Source organism: Perca flavescens, chromosome 22 (assembly GCF_004354835.1).
Source record: "Perca flavescens isolate YP-PL-M2 chromosome 22, PFLA_1.0, whole genome shotgun sequence".
In the NCBI taxonomy this organism is placed as follows: Eukaryota; Metazoa; Chordata; class Actinopteri; order Perciformes; family Percidae; genus Perca; species Perca flavescens.
Genome location: NC_041352.1, coordinates 23,745,652 through 23,763,967, shown reverse-complemented (window position 1 = coordinate 23,763,967; position 18,316 = coordinate 23,745,652). Strand labels below are relative to the sequence as shown.

Sequence of the window (18,316 nt, the reverse complement as noted above, 5' to 3'; positions counted from 1 at the left end):
GTATTAGGGGACCACTAAGGTCTATATAAAAGAGACTTCAGATACAGTATTAGGGGACCACTAAGGTCTATATAAAAGAGACTTCAGATACAGTATTAGGGGACCACTAAGGTCTATATAAAAGAGACTTCAGATACAGTATTAGGGGACCACTAAGGTCTATATAAAAGAGACTTCAGATACAGTATTAGGGGACCACTAAGGTCTATATAAAAGAGACTTCAGATACAGTATTAGGGGACCACTAAGGCCTATATAAAAGCATCCAAAGAGCTTTTAAATCCGGCCCCTTGCAAAGTTTGATCTGGCCCGCATTTCAATTTAGGTTGTCAGGAAATACTGTAATTATGCGACACTGCCATGCAGAATTTGACAGATTTGCCGACTTTGACACTCAGAATTCCCCGCAGAAGCGGAGAGTTTTTGAATATTCAGGCTGTGAAACAGGTTGTTGTGAGTCGGCTGGGTGGCAGCTGCTTTCAAAAATGTTATCTTTGTTTTTTTTAGGGTTTTATGTCGACCAAACCGTATGGCGGGTTACATTGTAAAGTTAGTAAGTAAAGTTACTAGCCAATTTGGCCGGTGCCAAATAAAACAAATAACATGTGTCTGTAGAAATTTGGGGTGGTTTTGGGTGTCTTTGTCTTAGAAACGTAACCTTTATCTGGCAACACTGCTTGTAGAACTTATCCTACATTTCCCATGAACACGTAATGTCGTGAAATTAGGGTTGTCAGGATTTGTAGCCAGAACCCAGAAGCAGACAAAAACACAGTTTTTGTTTAAACTGTTTATTTCTGAATCTGAGAATCTTAGCAGAATGGACTGGTGGGGGAATCCTCCCAGGTGACAGAGCAGGTAGTGAACACAAGGGCAGGCAAGGCGAGTCATGCAGGGCTGGTGATTGCAGGCAGAGAGTGGCGTCAACAGGCAGGTACAGCGACAGCAGACAGAGTGGTATTCCTCTAGGATACGAGAAAAAAGCAGTATTAAAGTCGGCAAGCAAAACACAACAGGATACAAAAAAACTCAGAGACAGATACTGGGAGACATTCACCTACGTGACAAGACATATGGCGCGTTCATGCCACCTCGGAATAACAGGGACCACCCCCGCGGTTACGTTGTTTTTCCGACTGGCAGCCAAGGGGGTAAGCTTCGCTTCAGAACGCAAACCTCCGATGGCGCCATTTTGTTGCTACAAAGCGATCAACTCTTGTTAGCATTACACTGACCGCCATTTTTTTTTTTACATCACTTGACTGCGAATACCTTTACATCTGAAGCGTTTAAAGACTATCTTTTTTTAGTACCTGCTCAGTCGAGGTTCCAAGCGAGCTGAGGCGAGCCGAGAAGGTGACGTGAAACCCTGCAGGCTGCTGATTGGTCGGAAAGAAGCGTCACTGATCACTGCATTGCTAGCGAGAGACGGCATTTTTAAATAGTTTAGCCAGCGGTGTTTTTTTGCTGCCGGAGGCTCCACGCAGAGCTTTCCCCGTAGCATATAAGTGGCCTGATTGACGGCGATTATCTCCGCAGCGAGTAGCGACTCTAGAGTCATATATATGTGAGAGAAACAAAGCGAGTAGCGACTCTAGAGTCATATATATGTGAGAGAAACAAAGCGAGTAGTGACTCTAGAGTCATATATATGTGAGAGAAACAAAGCGAGTAGCGACTCTAGAGTCATATATATGTGACCACGGTGGGAAATCTGGAGCAGTAAACGTTAACTAAAAGCAAGCTACTAAGCCATGCCCACGGCAGTCGCTATGACAACCAGCCACGCTGAGGCGATACTAAAATCTGCAACGGAAAACGGACGCACAGCGAATCGAGGCGAGTCGAGCAGGTACCATGTAATGGAAAAACGCCATAAGAGAGAGAGAGGAGAAAAAGAGCGAGCAGAGGAGAGTGAGAGGAAAACCTGCTTGTCACTTTCCACATAGTGGATTTGTGACAAGGGTAACACTTTACTTGAAGGTATCGAGATAATCGTGACATGACACTCTCATTAACGTGTCATAAACGTTTTACACAAGTCGTAAACGTTTTATGACTTCAGTCATTAAGTGTCATCCATCCATCCATCTTCGTCCGCTTATCCGGTGTCGGGTCGCGGGGGGAGTAGCTCCAGCAGGGGACCCCAAACTTCCCTTTCCCGAGCAACATTAACCAGCTCCGACTGGGGATCGAGCGTTCCCAGGCCAGGTTGGAGATATAATCCCTCCACCTAGTCCTGGGTCTCCCCGAGGCCTCCTCCCAGCTGGACGTGCCTGGAACACCTCCCAGGGAGGCGCCCAGGGGCATCCTTACCAGATGCCCGAACCACCTCAACTGGCTCCTTTCGACGCAAAGGAGCAGCGGCTCTACTCCGAGCTCCTCACGGATGACTGAGCTTCTCACCCTATCTCTAAGGGAGACGCCAGCCACCCTCCTGAGGAAACCCATTTCGCCGCTTGTACCCTGGATCTCGTTCTTTCGGTCATGACCCAGCCTTCATGACCATAGGTGAGGGTAGGAACGAAAACTGACCGGTAGATCGAGAGCTTTGCCTTCTGGCTCAGCTCTCTTTTCGCCACAACGGTGCGATAGATTGAATGCAATACCGCACCCGCTGCGCCCGATTCTCCGACCAATCTCCCGCTCCATTGTCCCCTCACTCGCGAACAAAACCCCAAGGTACTTGAACTCCTTCACTTGGGGTAAGGACTCATTCCCTACCTGGAGAAGGCATTCCATCGGTTTCCTGCTGAGAACCATGGCCTCCGATTTAGAGGTGCTGATCCTCATCCCAACCGCTTCACACTCGGGTTGCGAACCGATCCAGTGAGTGCTGAAGGTCGCAGGCCGATGATGCCATCAGGACCACATCATCTGCAAAGAGCAGCGATGAGATCCCCAGCCCACCAAACTGCAACCCCTCCCCACCCCGACTACGCCTCGATATCCTGTCCATAAATATTACAAACAGGATTGGTGACAAAGCGCAGCCCTGGCGGAGGCCAACCCTCACCTGAAACGAGTCCGACTTACTACCGAGAACCCGGACACAGCTCTCACTTTGGTCATACAGAGATTGGATGGCCCTGAGTAGAGACCCCTCACCCCATACTCCCGCAGCACCTCCCACAGTATCTCCCGGGGACCCGGTCATACGCCTTCTCCAAATCCACAAAACACATGTAGACCGGTTGGGCATACTCCCAGGCTCCCTCCAGGATCCTTGCGAGAGTGAAGAGCTGGTCCGTTGTTCCACGACCAGGACGGAATCCGCATTGTTCCTCCTCAACCCGAGGTTCGACTATCGGCCGAACCCTCCTTTCCAGCACCTTGGAGTAGACTTTACCAGGGAGGCTGAGAAGTGTGATACCCCTATAATTGGCACACACCCTCTGGTCCCCCTTTTTAAAAAGGGGAACCACCACCCCAGTCTGCCACTCCTTTGGCACCGTCCCAGACTTCCACGCAATGTTGAAGAGGCGTGTCAACCAGGACAGCCCCTCCACACCCAGAGCCTTGAGCATTTCTGGACGGATCTCATCAATCCCCGGGGCTTTGCCACTGTGTAGTTGTTTGACTACGTCAGTGACTTCCGCCTGGGAAATCAACGACAATCCCCCGTTATCCTCCAGCTCTGCCTCTAACATAGAGGGCGTATTAGTCGGATTCAGGAGTTCCTCAAAGTGCTCCTTCCACCGCCCTATTACCTCCTCAGTGGAGGTCAACAGTGTCCCATCCTTACTGTACACAGCTTGGATGGTTCCCCGCTTCCCCCTCCTGAGGTGGCGAGCAGTTTTCCAGAAGCACTTTGGTGCCGACCGAAAGTCCTTCTCCATGTCTTCTCCAAACTTCTCCCACACCCGCTGTTTTGCCTCTTTCACGGCAGAGGCTGCAGCCCTTCGGGCCCTTCGGTACCCTGCAACTGCCTCCGGAGTCCTCCGAGATAACATATCCCGGAAGGACTCCTTCTTCAGTCGGACGGCTTCCCTGACCACTGGTGTCCACCACGGTGTTCGTGGGTTACCGCCCCTTGAGGCACCTAAGATCCTAAGACCACAGCTCCCCGCCGCAGCTTCAGCAATGGAAACTTTGAACATTGTCCACTCGGGTTCAATGCCCCCAGCCTCCACAGGGATGCACGAAAAGCTCCGCCGGAGGTGTGAGTTGAAAGTCTGTCGGACAGGGGCCTCCTCCAGACGTTCCCAATTTACCCGCACTACACGTTTGGGCTTACCAGGTCTGTCCAGAGTCTTCCCCCACCCTCTGACCCAACTCACCACCAGATGGTGATCGGTTGACAGCTCTGCCACTCTCTTCACCCGAGTGTCCAAAACATACGGCCTCAGATCAGATGAAACGATTATGAAATCGATCATTGACCTCGGCCTAGGGTGCTCTGGTACCAGGTACACTTATGAGCATCCCTATGTTCGAACATGGTGTTCGTTATAGCCAATCCATGACTAGCACAGAAGTCCAACAACAAACAACCACTCTGGTTTAGATCAGGGAGGCCGTTCCTCCCAATCACGCCTCTCCAGGTGTCTCCATCATTGCCCACGTGTGCGTTGAAGTCCCCCAGCAGAACAATGGAGTCCCCCACTGGAGCCCCATGCAGGACTCCAGTCAAGGTCTCCAAGAAGGCCGAATACTCCGAACTCCTGTTTGGTGCATATGCACAAACAACAGTCAGAGTTTTCCCCCCCACAACCCGCAGGCGTAGGGAGGCGATCCTCTCGTCCACCGGGGTAAACTCCAACACAGCGGCGCTCAGCCGGGGGCTTGTGAGTATCCCCACACCCGCCCGGCGCCTCACGCCCGGCTCCTTCCCCCACAGAGAGGTGACGTTCCACGTCCCCAGAGCCAGCGTCTGCCGCCCGGGTCTGGTCCGTCGAGGCCCCTGACCTTCACTGCCACCCATGTGGCATCGCACCCGACCCCAACGGTTCCTCCCACAGGTGGTGGGCCCATTGGGTTTTTTTAATGACAAGTTCTTATTAAGACAACTTGACATTAAACAGGATGACATTATGTCGAGTTGTCATGACAAAGACATCCTCTGGTAATGTCATCCCGGTTAATGTCAAGTTTATGGGCTGAAATATGTGCCACCATTAACTGAATTTGAATCATTTATATTTGAATTTGAATTGCTAAACTTGAATAATTGCATTGAAAAACTGAATTTGAATAGTATAATTTGAAATTGAATTTATTCGTTTGTTACTGAATTCCAATAAAATTTGATCTTCACTGAAAATTCAACTCTATATATCCTCACATTCAGTTCTCACTATTCAGATTAGCAAATTCAATTTCAAGTTACTGAGACAGACATCCGGGTACTTGGAGGATGAAGGAAGAGCAATCGAGTGCAGATCGATGGCGTTCAGTGGCGCAGATACACAGGACTCCTCTTCGGCCAGCACAAACGTTTTGGAGCACAGCCTCGCCTTGACCCAGAGACTCATAGATAATATAAACTACCTGTTCACAATGTTCAAAATGTAATGCCTGGTGACGTTAGTAGGCCTAGGTTTATTAGTCACATTCTTCCACTTCAGTAAACTTAAAATGAACTATCGCTACTTACCTTAGCCTAGCCTACTGCATGTAAAGTAGTGGGACTATCCATATTTGAATACATGTTAATTAATTTAAACATTTGAATTGCATTGGTTTACTTTGTACATCAGCAAGCCTGCAATACAATGTGATGTAAGAGCCAGTCCCCTGAGTTTCTACAAGATGTTTCCACATTAAAACGCAAAATAGTAAATTATTATGAGTCTATTTTTAATCAACTCTAATATCTAATCGTTTGTCTCCTTCCTTAGAGCGTTTATATATTAAAGTTAGTTTTGTTTGTGATTTAAAAGTGTAGCTTTATCATCATGTGCAGTAACAAACAAAACAAAGAGACTAATTCATGTGTTTATAAAAATGTATTATAATCAGTTCACAGATCTGAGTTCAAACAGAAACTTCACCCTTCTGAACTGGTTCTGTTTCAAAGTCAAGTTTAAACAGACTGAAATGTCCAGGCACTCCTCCACTATTTATTCAAGCGGGCAGTGAGCTCCAGATCCTGCAGCTGCAAACAGACGCTGCTGCCCCGCTTTAGCTTCTCTCCGGCCGCCGGCAAACCCAGTGGAACTTCCAGCCGAAATCTACATACAGGTCGTCCTGGACTACGTGGAAGATCATGCCGATCACCACTCTGTCTTTGGCTGGTCCGATCTGGATCAGCGGGGACCGGCGCAGCAGCGAGGCGAAGCGGTGTTCCTGCCCGGGGAAAGAGACCCTGCCGCCGGGCTACGGAACTCTCCACCTCCCGCTGCCGCCAGAGCTCAGATTGCAGGTCCGAGGCGGCATATATATCATAAAACACGTTCTCACCTGTGAACTGTTATCCCTTGCTGTTTGTTTGTTGTCATTTCTTTCGTTCCAACATCCATAAACAGTTTGGCATCTTTAGTGCTGATGATCCTGCGCCACCTTTTATATATGTCAATGTGCGCCACTCCACTGAACTCTACCTATCGATCTGCGCTCGATTGCTCTTCCTTCATCCTCCAAGTACCCGGATGTCTGTCTCAGTAACTTGAAATTGAATTTGCTGATCTGAATCTGAATTGTGAGAACTGAATGTGAGGATATATAGAGAGTCGAATTTTCAGTGAAGATCAAATTTTATTGGAATTTCAGTTACAAACGAATGAATTCAATTTCAAATTAAACTATTCAGATTCAGTTTTTCAATGCAATGATTCCAATTAAAAAATATAATTTCAAATTATGTGATTCAAATTCAGTTTTTCAATGCAATTATTCAAGTTTAGCAATTCAAATTCAAATACCCAATATAAATACCCATACTTCCCAAAGAAATGTAATGTCAACTTGTCATGACCAAGACAACTTCTGGTAATGTCACTTTGATTAATGTCAAATTGTCATAATCAAGACGACCCAAACAATGTCAGTGTGTCATGACAAAAACCGAATGACACTTAATGACAGAAGTCATAAACGTTCATGACTTTTTTATAACGTTATGACACGTTCGTGACAGTGTCATGTCATAGTTATGACCGTGTCATGGCACGATTATGTCGATACCTTCAAGTAAAGTGTTACCAAAGTTAGTTAGGGGAAAACAAACGTTTTTTCACTAGCCGTGTTGGCTGGTGATTAAAAAAAAAAAAGAGTCAATTTAAAGCGCCCATATTATGCTCGTTTTCAGGTTCATAATTGTATTTTAAGGTTATACCAGAATAGGTTTACATGGTTTAATTTTCAAAAAACATATTTTTGTTGTAGGTACTGAACAGCCGCTGCAGATCCTCTTTTCACCTGGTCTCTGTTTTAGCTACAGAGTGAGACCTCTTTTCTTCTTCTTCTTCTGTACTATCTTTGATTGCACTCGCACATGCGCAGTAGCTCAGATGTAGCGCATGTCAGCTAGCTAGCTCCATAGACAGTAAAAGAAAGGCTGTTTCTCCAACTTCGGTCAGTTACAAGGCAGGATTAGCTGGGAGACTTTTTCTAAACCAGGGCGCACACTTAAGTAGTTCTTTTGTAGATTATGGTGAACTTGTGTGTGTTGTAGCAGTGCTTTGCTATTGAGAACGAGCTAGCACGCTAACGCTAGCATGCTAACGGTTGCGGTTAGCCAGCTCATTTCAGCTTGTGACGTAGAAAGCCGTGCAGATTTTGAACATCTCACCAGGAGACTGAAGGCAGGACACATTCAGAAACCGTATCTCACTCAAAACAGCATGGATGGATTTTTTTCAAAGTTTGTATGCGTGTGGAAGCACCAGAGACACAAAACAACACCCCAAATCCCAGAAAAAGTGTTTTTTTCATAATATGGGCACTTTAAAGCCCTGCGTATATCAGTCCCTCCAGAAAAACGCGATTATGCGATTGCATAATTCCATGCATAATCAAAGTCCGCATATTTATGCGGGGGGTGCATTTTTTCAAATACGCCGCACTTTCGCGGCATAAATTGCCGATTTCCGTGCAAAATATGCAGGGCTTGCATGATTTCATAATCCCCGCATTTTCGTAGCAAAAAAGTCAAATTTATCTTAGCAGAAAGTTAAAAAAATTTTGCGTTTACTTCACACAAGAGCAGCCATTTTCCCCTGTTGCCACGGGAACGTTATGAAGTGATGTAATTACGCGACGTGAACATCATCGAAAAGCACGGTGTTGGCGGTTGAATTTGACATATACAGTGAGGAAAATAAGTATTTGAACACCCTGCTATTTTGCAAGTTCTCCCACTTGGAGATCATGGAGGGGTCTGAAATTGTCATCGTAGGTGCATGTCCACTGTGAGAGACATAATCTAAAAAAAAAAATATCCAGAAATCACAATATATGATTTTTTAACTATTTGTATGATACAGCTGCAAATAAGTATTTGAACATCTGTCTATCAGCTAGAATTCTGACCCTCAAAGACCTGTTAGGCCTAGTCCACACGGACACGGGTATTTTTATAACCGGAGTTTTTTCTCCTCCGTCCACACATGCTCGGTTTAAAATAAATCTCTGTCCACATGAAAACGCAAAAACACGCTGTCAAGCGCTGTCAAGAGCATGCCACACCAGCAGGCGGCGATATAACCCAAATCGTAAAGTCACCTTGGCCAATCAGAAGCCTAGAAAAAAGTTACATCCTACTCATTCGCCATTGCAAAGAATCGTCAACAAACATCAACAAAGCAGTTAGCGGCGCACAATATGATGTCAAACACAGCGGATAACGGCGCACACTCTGACGTCGCAAGGCAAAAAACCCGGTTATACTGTCCACACGACAACACTCTAACCGGGGTTTCTGAAAATGCTCACCCTGGCCGGAGTTTTCAAAAATGTTCGGTTACAGTGCCCTGAAACTGCGTTTTTGTGTGGACGGAAGGCCGAACCGCGTAAAAAAAGTCACGGTTATAAAAATACCCGTGTCCGTGTGAACTAGGCCTTAGTCTGCCTTTAAAATGTCTACCTCCACTCCATTTATTATCCTAAATTAGATGCACCTGTTTGAGGTTGTTAGCTGCATAAAGACACCTGTCCACCCCATACAATCAGTAAGAATCCAACTACTAACATGGCCAAGACCAAAGAGCTGTCCAAAGACACTAAAGACAAAATTGTACACCTCCACAAGGCTGGAAAGGGCTACGGGGAAATTGCCAAGCAGCTTGGTGAAAAAAGGTCCACTGTTGGAGCAATCATTAGAAAATGGAAGAAGCTAAACATGACTGTCAATCTCCCTCAGACTGGGGCTCCATGCAAGATCTCACCTTGTGGGGTCTCAATGATCCTAAGAAAGGTGAGAAATCAGCCCAGAACTACACGGGAGGAGCTGGTCAGCTGGGACCACCGTTTCCAAGGTTACTGTTGGTAATACACTAAGACGTCATGGTTTGAAATCATGCATGGTACGGAAGGTTCCCCTGCTTAAACCAGCACATGTCAAGGCCCGTCTTAAGCTTGCCAATGACCATTTGGATGATCCAGAGGAGTCATGGGAGAAAGTCATGTGGTCAGATGAGACTAAAATAGAACTTTTTGGTCATAATTCCACTAACCGTGTTTGGAGGAAGAAGAATGATGAGTACCATCCCAAGAACACCATCCCTACTGTGAAGCATGGGGGTGGTAGCATCATGCTTTGGGGGTGTTTTTCTGCACATGGGACAGGGCGACTGCACTGTATTAAGGAGAGGATGACCGGGGCCATGTATTGCGAGATTTTGGGGAACAACCTCCTTCCCTCAGTTAGAGCATTGAAGAAGACATGACAATGACCCGAAGCACACAGCCAGGATAACCAAGGAGTGGCTCTGTAAGAAGCATATCCAGGTTCTGGCATGGCCTAGCCAGTCTCCAGACCTAAACCCAATAGAGAATCTTTGGAGGGAGCTCAAACTCCGTGTTTCTCAGCGACAGCCCAGAAACCTGACTGATCTAGAGAAGATCTGTGTGGAGGAGTGGGCCAAAATCCCTCCTGCAGTGTGTGCAAACCTGGTGAAAAACTACAGGAAACGTTTGACCTCTGTACTTGCGAACAAAGGCTACTGTACCAAATATTAACATTGATTTTCTCAGGTGTTCAAATACTTATTTGCAGCTGTAACATACAAATAAATAGTTAAAAAAATCATACATTGTGATTTCTGGATTTTTTTTTTAGATTATGTCTCTCACAGTGGACATGCACCTACGATGACAATTTCAGACCGTGTGGGAGAACTTGCAAAATAGCAGGGTGTTCAAATACTTATTTTCCTCACTGTACTTTGAGTCTCTTAAGTTGGTATCCAATAAGAAAGCTATCTTAATATCTGATGTCTACTCAAATTTCTTTGTTTAAGTATTCCTGCTGTTTATATTATTAACGATTTTTGAAAGTCTGTCTTTTTCGTATCTTTTATTTCCCTCTGTTTAGACTATTACTTTTATTTGTACTTTCATATTATATTTTTTGCATGTATTTTTGTATCTTATTTGTTTACGTATTGCGATGACTGAATATCTGTAAACTATTTTTTGAAATAAAGTTTAAAAAAAAAAGCAGGCTGTTGGGGGAATCACTTTTTTGCAAGTTCCCGCAATTTCATCGCATAAGATTGCATAAATATCCTGCATATTCCATTGCATTTTTTAAGAAAACGTGCCGCATAATCAAGGATTTTTGCCCACAACAATCACAAAAAAACCCCGCATTTTTCTGGAAGGACTGGTATGTGTATGTATTACTGTGTGTCTGAATTTGCGATTGCACCATTTCTCTTTAAAGTCTTGTGTGAGTGTCAGTGCCTCTGTACATTCTGTGTGGGTGAGCCGTTTCTAGCTGCTTGAGATGCCTATAAAAGCTGTGCGAGGTTAAGAGCATCCATTCTGCCTCCTTAACCGTTTGGAGCGATTCTGTCAAGCTGTCAAGTCGCTTTTTTTTTTTCCTGGAGAACAGCGGAGTGCGTGACACACGGTTCAAGTGTTTTGAAATGCTCATCATCCACCCCGGCTTCTCAGTGATGACTAAGTGGTATCAGGACACAAGATTACTTAGAGAGGAGAGAGTTGCTCTCAGTGAAGTGCTCCCAGCTCTTTTTTTAGAAGAGAAATCAAAATAACCCAGAGAAAAAGTGCAACTAGAGATTATTACTTTGGGTTGATAGGAGTCAATGGGATTCAACACCTGTACAGTATTTCTACAGGTATTGACAGTTTCAACTGCGGATATAAGGTGCCTAATGTCCTTTGAAAACTAACTTATTAATTATTTAAAAAATAATGAATATTTGAAGCCTCGTGCTGTCTTCCCATCTACCATGAACTTGTTGTCCTTCCTGGTCAAAATTGGAAATTCACTTTTTTTTAGGCGCTTTTTTCCATGCAATTTTGTCGCTATTTTCCCCTACGTTTTTTAGTTGTTTTTTTTTTTATAATTCATGTTCAATAAATCCAATTTATGTGACATTATACCTAATTTGGTACAACATACAACCACATATCCATGTTATTTTTTGGGCCATTTGGTTGAAAGAAACCAATTTTTCTCATATAAAAAAAACAGTTAAAAAACAGGTCGGATTTGAATTTCTGTGAAGCTTTTTAGCCTCTTTTACCTATTGTTCTTATGACATTTCACTAAAAAGGCCCTTTTTTACATTAACATTGATGCAACCTGCAAACTTTTACTTGAAACTGAGTCTTTCTACACTGTAGTATTGCTACTTTTACTTAAAGTGCTCATATTATGCTCATTTTCAGGTTCATAATTGTATTTAGAGGTTGTAGCAGAATAGGTTTACATGGTTTCATTTTCAGAAAACACCATATTTTTGTTGTACTGCACATTGCTGCAGCTCCTCTTTTCACCCTGTGTGTTGAGCTCTCTGTTTTAGTTACAGAGTGAGGCATCTCACTTCTGTTCCATCTTTGTTGGGAATTGCACATGCTCAGTACCTAGGTCAGCACAGCTAGCTAGTCAGTTGCAGAGTATGAGGGCGTGCCACGCTAGCAGCTAGGCGAGCATTATAACGTGTGTTATTATACAGTGACCACGTTTGTCTCTGAAGTAAAGGCTGGACTACTAAAGAGCAGTTTGGAGCAGTTTGTGAACAGTGTTTTCTGTTGGACATGGTAAGTCCCTTTGGGATGGACTTTGGGCTTTTTCACTTTGCAAACCTATAACGTGAACAAAAATATATATAACACAATCAAGGAAATGGGGAAAAGCCAAAAAGCATAATATGAGCACTTGTGTTTTCAATTTTTGTTTTATGTCAGAAAATATGGGACGTAGAAATAAGCGCTGAAAATGTGTAGAAGAAAATAAAAATGTTTCAAGGTTGACAGAAGGACAACACAAGGGTTAAATAAAAGATCGGAGCACTTCTTCCACCGCTGTCTTTTTTTTATAGAAATGAATTTGCTTCAAAAGATTACTGGATTTAGAGATAGAAGTGTTTGTATGTCTGTTTTTATAATTAAAGTTCCATTCATGTCAGTTTGTGTGTGTTCTGTCAGAATAGAATGCACTTGTGAAAGTCACACTCCTTCACTCCTTCAGCCGGAGACAAACGCCCGGCCGGTGTCCTGACAGTCTGCGGCTCCTGAAGGACATGATGTATGCTTCTCTCAAGGATCCCTTCTGTCATCCAGATGCCCAATTAGGGGCCGGCTACGGCTGGCCACTCTGGACTGAGAGGCAGGGAGGGCAGCATCAGTCACTCAGTGGACCACACTGACTTTTTTTGGCAGTTCAGCCCGTCGGTCAGCTGACACAGTAACAAAAGTCAACTCTTTGAGGCAGGGGCGATTTTAGCCCTTCAGCAACCCTAAACTTGTTCCCGGCACCACTAAAAAATAATTCCTAAATAAAAAAAAAGCCATTTTCAGAAAATAGTGCTCTTCAGCCATTAATCAAAATCGCATAAATCTCTAACTTTCAAAAGTTATTGATGCTGCATATTGGAATGTCTGCTTTTCCATGGATAACTATCTGATTTAATTTGTAATATAACCTCGCCTTTGTAATAATGGCCCATGTGGCTCTCCATTAAAGTAAGTTGTCCTTCATTACGACCAGATTTCAGCTACCTTCTGCATCAAAGAATGCTACCTTCCGCATTCTCAGTGTTCCGGTGGATTTGTGAGGACTAATGGTTGACTGCTCCTCAGATCTCTGCAGGGTAAATCCAGACAGCTAGCTAGACTATCTGTCCAATCTGAGTTTTCTGTTGCACGACTAAAACAACTTTTGAGCGTACACATGTTCCACCAAAACAAGTTCCTTCCAGAGACTATTTAGCAGAGTCACCGTTGCTCCGTTCAGCGCTTTGCGCCGCCCATGACAATTGTGATTGGTTTAAAGACAAAGCACGTTTTTTTTTCCCATCCCAGAATGCTGTGTGGACTAGCCAGACCCTCCTTTACAGCGCTGTGGAGGAAGGTCTGGCAGCGCGTGACTAGGTCACAGGTTATGTCAAGTCAACTTGAGTCTAGACCTTAGTTAAGGGAAGTCCCAAGTCAAGTCACTTTTATTTACACTCAAGATAAAGCACTCTTACCTGTAGTATACTGTATATGGACAAGATTACATTTTATTATTTTATATTAACAGCTAATATTTAAACGTATGAATACACGCAAGTCATCTGAGTCATCAAGCCTCCAGTCCAAGTCAAGTATTGAGTCATTAACTTAAGTCCAATTCGGGTCTCAAATTATTTCTTTTTTTGTCAAGTTGCAAGTCATCAAAACGGTGACTTGAGTCCAAGTCACCAAGTCTCAAATCAACATCTCTGGTGGATGACAAACAAATTACCCACACAAACATTGGTCATTTATTACGGTAAAGATTGCAGCATTTGCACCAAAACTTGCGTCAGCATAGAGGTGGTCCTGTGTGGCTCGGTGGCACTAACATTGGCAGGGTTGGGGGTTTATATTCGCACTGCACCCCCCTCCCCCCCCTCACACACAGGTATATGCATTCAATTAAGCAATAACACAGTGAAGGTCGCGCTGTGGTTACTGGCAGCAGTGAGCTGCAGCTGGACTAAATGTAGATCACACTGAAACACAACCTTGACTGTGTTCTCGCTTTTACTACATTCACACAGGAGCTTCAAAGTGACGAGCCCCCGGGCTGTTCTCATGAATCATTCGTAGGAAAAAGGAATGCACTGTAATTCGGATGTATACCACGCATTTAGCGTGAGCGGGGGGGTGCAAGGTATATGTCCCCCCCCGATATTTACAATATTTTACCTTCTCTGTGAAATGAAGCTTCCTTCAAGTGCGGTCGGAAATGCCGAGATCTATAAACGATCTGACTAGAACTGTGTCTACTTTGCTACATAGGGGGGTTAAAGACTACAGGAAGTGAAACATGTAAATAGATTTATGTAGATTTAAACTTTGCAGCTTCTGGCTTTAAAAAGAACATTCTCGAACAGATTTGTTGTTGAGATGTACATGATAAAAAAAAAAAAAAACAGATCCCGAAACACGTGTGATGTTTTGAATATGCAGAAAGTTTTGAACAATACAGGAGGAAAATTATTTCCTTAAAGGTCCCATGACATGGTGCTCTTTGAATGCTTAGTGGTCCCATAATACTGTATCTGAAATTTCTTTTATATAGGCCTTAGTGGTCCCCTAATACTGTATCTGAAGTCTCTTTTATATAGACCTTAGTGGTCCCCTAATACTGTATCTGAAGTCTCTTTTATATAGACCTTAGTGGTCCCCTAATACTGTATCTGAAGTCTCTTTTATATAGACCTTACTGTCCCCTAATACTGTATCTGAAGTCTCTTTTATATAGACCTTAGTGGTCCCCTAATACTGTATCTGAAGTCTCTTTTATATAGACCTTAGTGGTCCCCTAATACTGTATCTGAAGTCTCTTTTATATAGACCTTAGTGTTCCCCTAATACTGTATCTGAAGTCTCTTTTATATAGACCTTAGTGGTCCCCTAATACTGTATCTGAAGTCTCTTTTATATAGGCCTTAGTGGTCCCCTAATACTGTATCTGAAGTCTCTTTTATATAGACCTTAGTGGTCCCCTAATACTGTATCTGAAGTCTCTTTTATATAGACCTTAGTGGTCCCCTAATACTGTATCTGAAGTCTCTTTTATATAGGCCTTAGTGGTCCTCTAATACTGTATCTGAAGTCTCTTTTATATAGACCTTAGTGGTCCCCTAATACTGTATCTGAAGTCTCTTTTATATAGGCCTTAGTGGTCCCCTAATACTGTATCTGAAGTCTCTTTTATATAGGCCTTAGTGGTCCCCTAATACTGTATCTGATGTCTCTTTCCTTATGACCTCATAAGGAGAAGATTCCAGATCGGCCCATCTGAGCTTTCATTTTCTCAAAGGCAGAGCAGGATACCCAGGGCTCGGTTTACACCTATCACCATTTCTAGCCACTGGGGGACCATAGGCAGGCTGGTGGAACGCATATTAATTTAAAAAAACCTCATAAAGTGAAATTTTCATGCCATGGGACCTTTAACATAAATAAAGACATTTGCACCATAAATTGTTGCAGAAAAGATTCACCAGAATGCTGGAAATGAAGAGTTTGATGCTCAACACTTTATTTGGGACAACCCAGAACCCCCCCCCCAATGTTAAAACATTGGTTGTGCATACGTTTTTGTACGATATCATACGAACCTGTTCATGAGAATGCGTTGTCGTTCCTCCAGATGTTGGACCCTGGCTGCAGAGATTTGGTGAGAAGTTTCCTCAGACTCCTTCTCCTCTGCTGGATGAGGTCACTGTCTCGACACGAGAGGAAAATGAGGAATCAGAAACCCCATCATTATTATTTTCAAAACATTCACAACAAGTGTTTACCGAGAAGGTCAAATCGAAGAAAAAAGAAAGCCAGTGATGCACGACCGCTCATGAGCTCCACGCGTACATGTCAAGGGTGCACGTTGTTGTTGTTTTTTCATGCAGCTCTTGGCTTGAGGAGCGGTGCCCTCTTTGCCCCACTCAGATACACCAGAGAGCATCAGAACAACAACACAGAAAAAATAAATCCTGTCTGCCCGTCCTCTGCGATACAAACACAGACCGGAGCGTGGCCTTGCCAGATACGGAGTCAGTGTTCTGTGAAAAGGAATATGGTGTAAGGTCTCCAGGCATCATGTACTTTAAATGGCTGTGAGCCCAGAGGGAGGCAGACGCCCCAAAGTTCAGCGCGTCCACTTGTTAACTGTAAAACAGGTCCGTCATCACGCTCTCGCTGCAGGCTCAGCATTTCTCCACCGCTGAGGCGACGGTACATAGATCAGCTCATGCTCGGCGGTCTTAATACCTGGGGCTTTTACACTTTAATGTCTTTCACTTGACAAATGACCTGTGTTTATTAAGTGCACCCCCCACAGGCCTCGGGACTTGTGGAGCAGCCAGCGGCAGTGAACCCTGAGAGAATATCGTCTGGGGCTTTTTTTTTTACAGGAAGTGAAAGGAGCCACTCGGAGAGAGGAAGGGAGGGTTTAATGGAGCAGGGTTTGTATCAGAGGGCTGGGCTTTAAGTACTTTTTCCTTATGATACTTTCATACTTAAGTAGCATTTCACTAGCATGGACCACACCATCAAGCAGATATACGTATAGAACAATTTAATAATGAAAGATGATTGGAATGCGAGGCGTGAAATCGCTGGAAAAACGAGCTGTAAAGACGCTTTTAGCCTTAGTTTACTTGAGGTTGACTGCGTTTGGGGAGGCTTCGATAGGGAATCCGCCGTAGCACCCGTGCACGATGGACCCCCCTAGGACCTAAAGGACAAAGGAGAGGGTCAGAAAGAGGGTGGGAGGGAGGGAGGGGGGTGCAGAATGCTAGAGCAAATGAGAAGACTGGGTTAGGTGGGTATTTACAGGAACACTGGAAGAGGCGTGTTCGAGGTGTGGCCCTGCTCCTGAAACTATGCCAGCTAGCGTCAATTTTAATGCAGGAATTTTACTTGTATCAGAGTATTTTTACAGTGTGGTATTGGTACTTTTATTTTGTAAAGATTATTTTTAGGGCCTTTTCCCTTTATTATAATGACAGTGGATGGACATGAAAGGGGGAGAGAGAGAGATGGGGGATTACACAACATGGGGCGAACGCTCTTACTGGGTGAGCTGGAGGTCGCCCCGGCATTGGTACTTTTACTTAAGTAAAGGATCTGAATACTTCTTCCACCACTGCTACTAGGAGACTGGATGAGTCAAACGTCATTTCATTGCATATATTTTGCGACTGAAGTGGCAGAAATGGGCTTCCGTACCTGATAGCATCTCCACTGGATTAAAAGATGCAGAGACATGCTGCGCCGCTGAAGGCGTTCAGTCGCTATAGAAATGATCATCCGCACGATTCGTGTCACAATATTTACTCGCAGAACGGATCCGCTCAGACGAGCCCCTCTGAGCAGCAGAGTTGTTGACCTGGGTTGAGTTGTCGGCAGCGCTGCGACTCCACCCGGCGGTAATCAGCACGCCGTTTGGGGCTTTTTCAGTCAAAGCTCTGCAGAAGGGACCGCCAATGAGGCCCAAAATCAGGAAGAGGTAGATTGCAAACACATGTAGCAGGGGGAGAGGGGGGGGGGGGGTAGGAACGCCGTGTTCCTCTACAGGCCCTAATTGCCTGTTGACACATGAACCAGATGTGGCTAAACAGAGGCTGAGCATTCATTTGCAAACAAAGGTTTTAAGGATAGCAAACAATAACGTGCGGGGATGGAGAAATGAGCTAATCCTGGTTACGTAATGTGGTGGAGAGACCTGTGAGGCTGCAGATACGTCGTCTACCGTTTACTGTATTTAACTTGAGAATGTTTTTATGTTACATATTGTCTGTGTTGTGAAGCAACGGATGTGGCACTGTGTCCAAGACAAATTTCCCCTTGGGGACAATAAAGTGTATTCTATTCTATAGCATCTGCTCTGCAGGTTTAACAGCTGATGGCACAAGAGGGTTCGCGGCTCCCTGTCACTCACTCTTTTATTAGGAAAAGTTAAAGGAACAGTTCACCCAAACAGGTTTAATGATTGTTTTATAACGCCACAAGATTTAGCTTCTTCATGTGTAGATTCAAAAGGCTCCAAGTGAAATAGTTGGCAACCGTGAACTATAGCCCAGTAGAATTATTTACTAGTTTGAACCTTCTCACATTGTTGACTTTTTAGCAGACGAAGTCGAGAAGGCCACAAACCGTGTCTCCTTCTGCCTCCTGAGATAAACTGTTGTTTAGGCTAGTGAAAAGAACA

The 18,316-nt window shown here is 44.4% G+C and overlaps 1 long non-coding RNA gene across 1 annotated transcript; it reads right to left on the bottom strand.

Moving 5' to 3' along the window:
* Positions 1 to 836: 836 nt before the first annotated feature.
* On the bottom strand, positions 837 to 17,590 carry LOC114548844 (uncharacterized). The gene is made up of 3 exons (XR_003691435.1): positions 17,335 to 17,590; positions 15,726 to 15,829; positions 837 to 965 (listed from the first exon to the last, which is right to left on the bottom strand). It is a non-coding gene; the product is annotated as an uncharacterized LOC114548844 (long non-coding RNA).
* Positions 17,591 to 18,316: the final 726 nt, after the last annotated feature.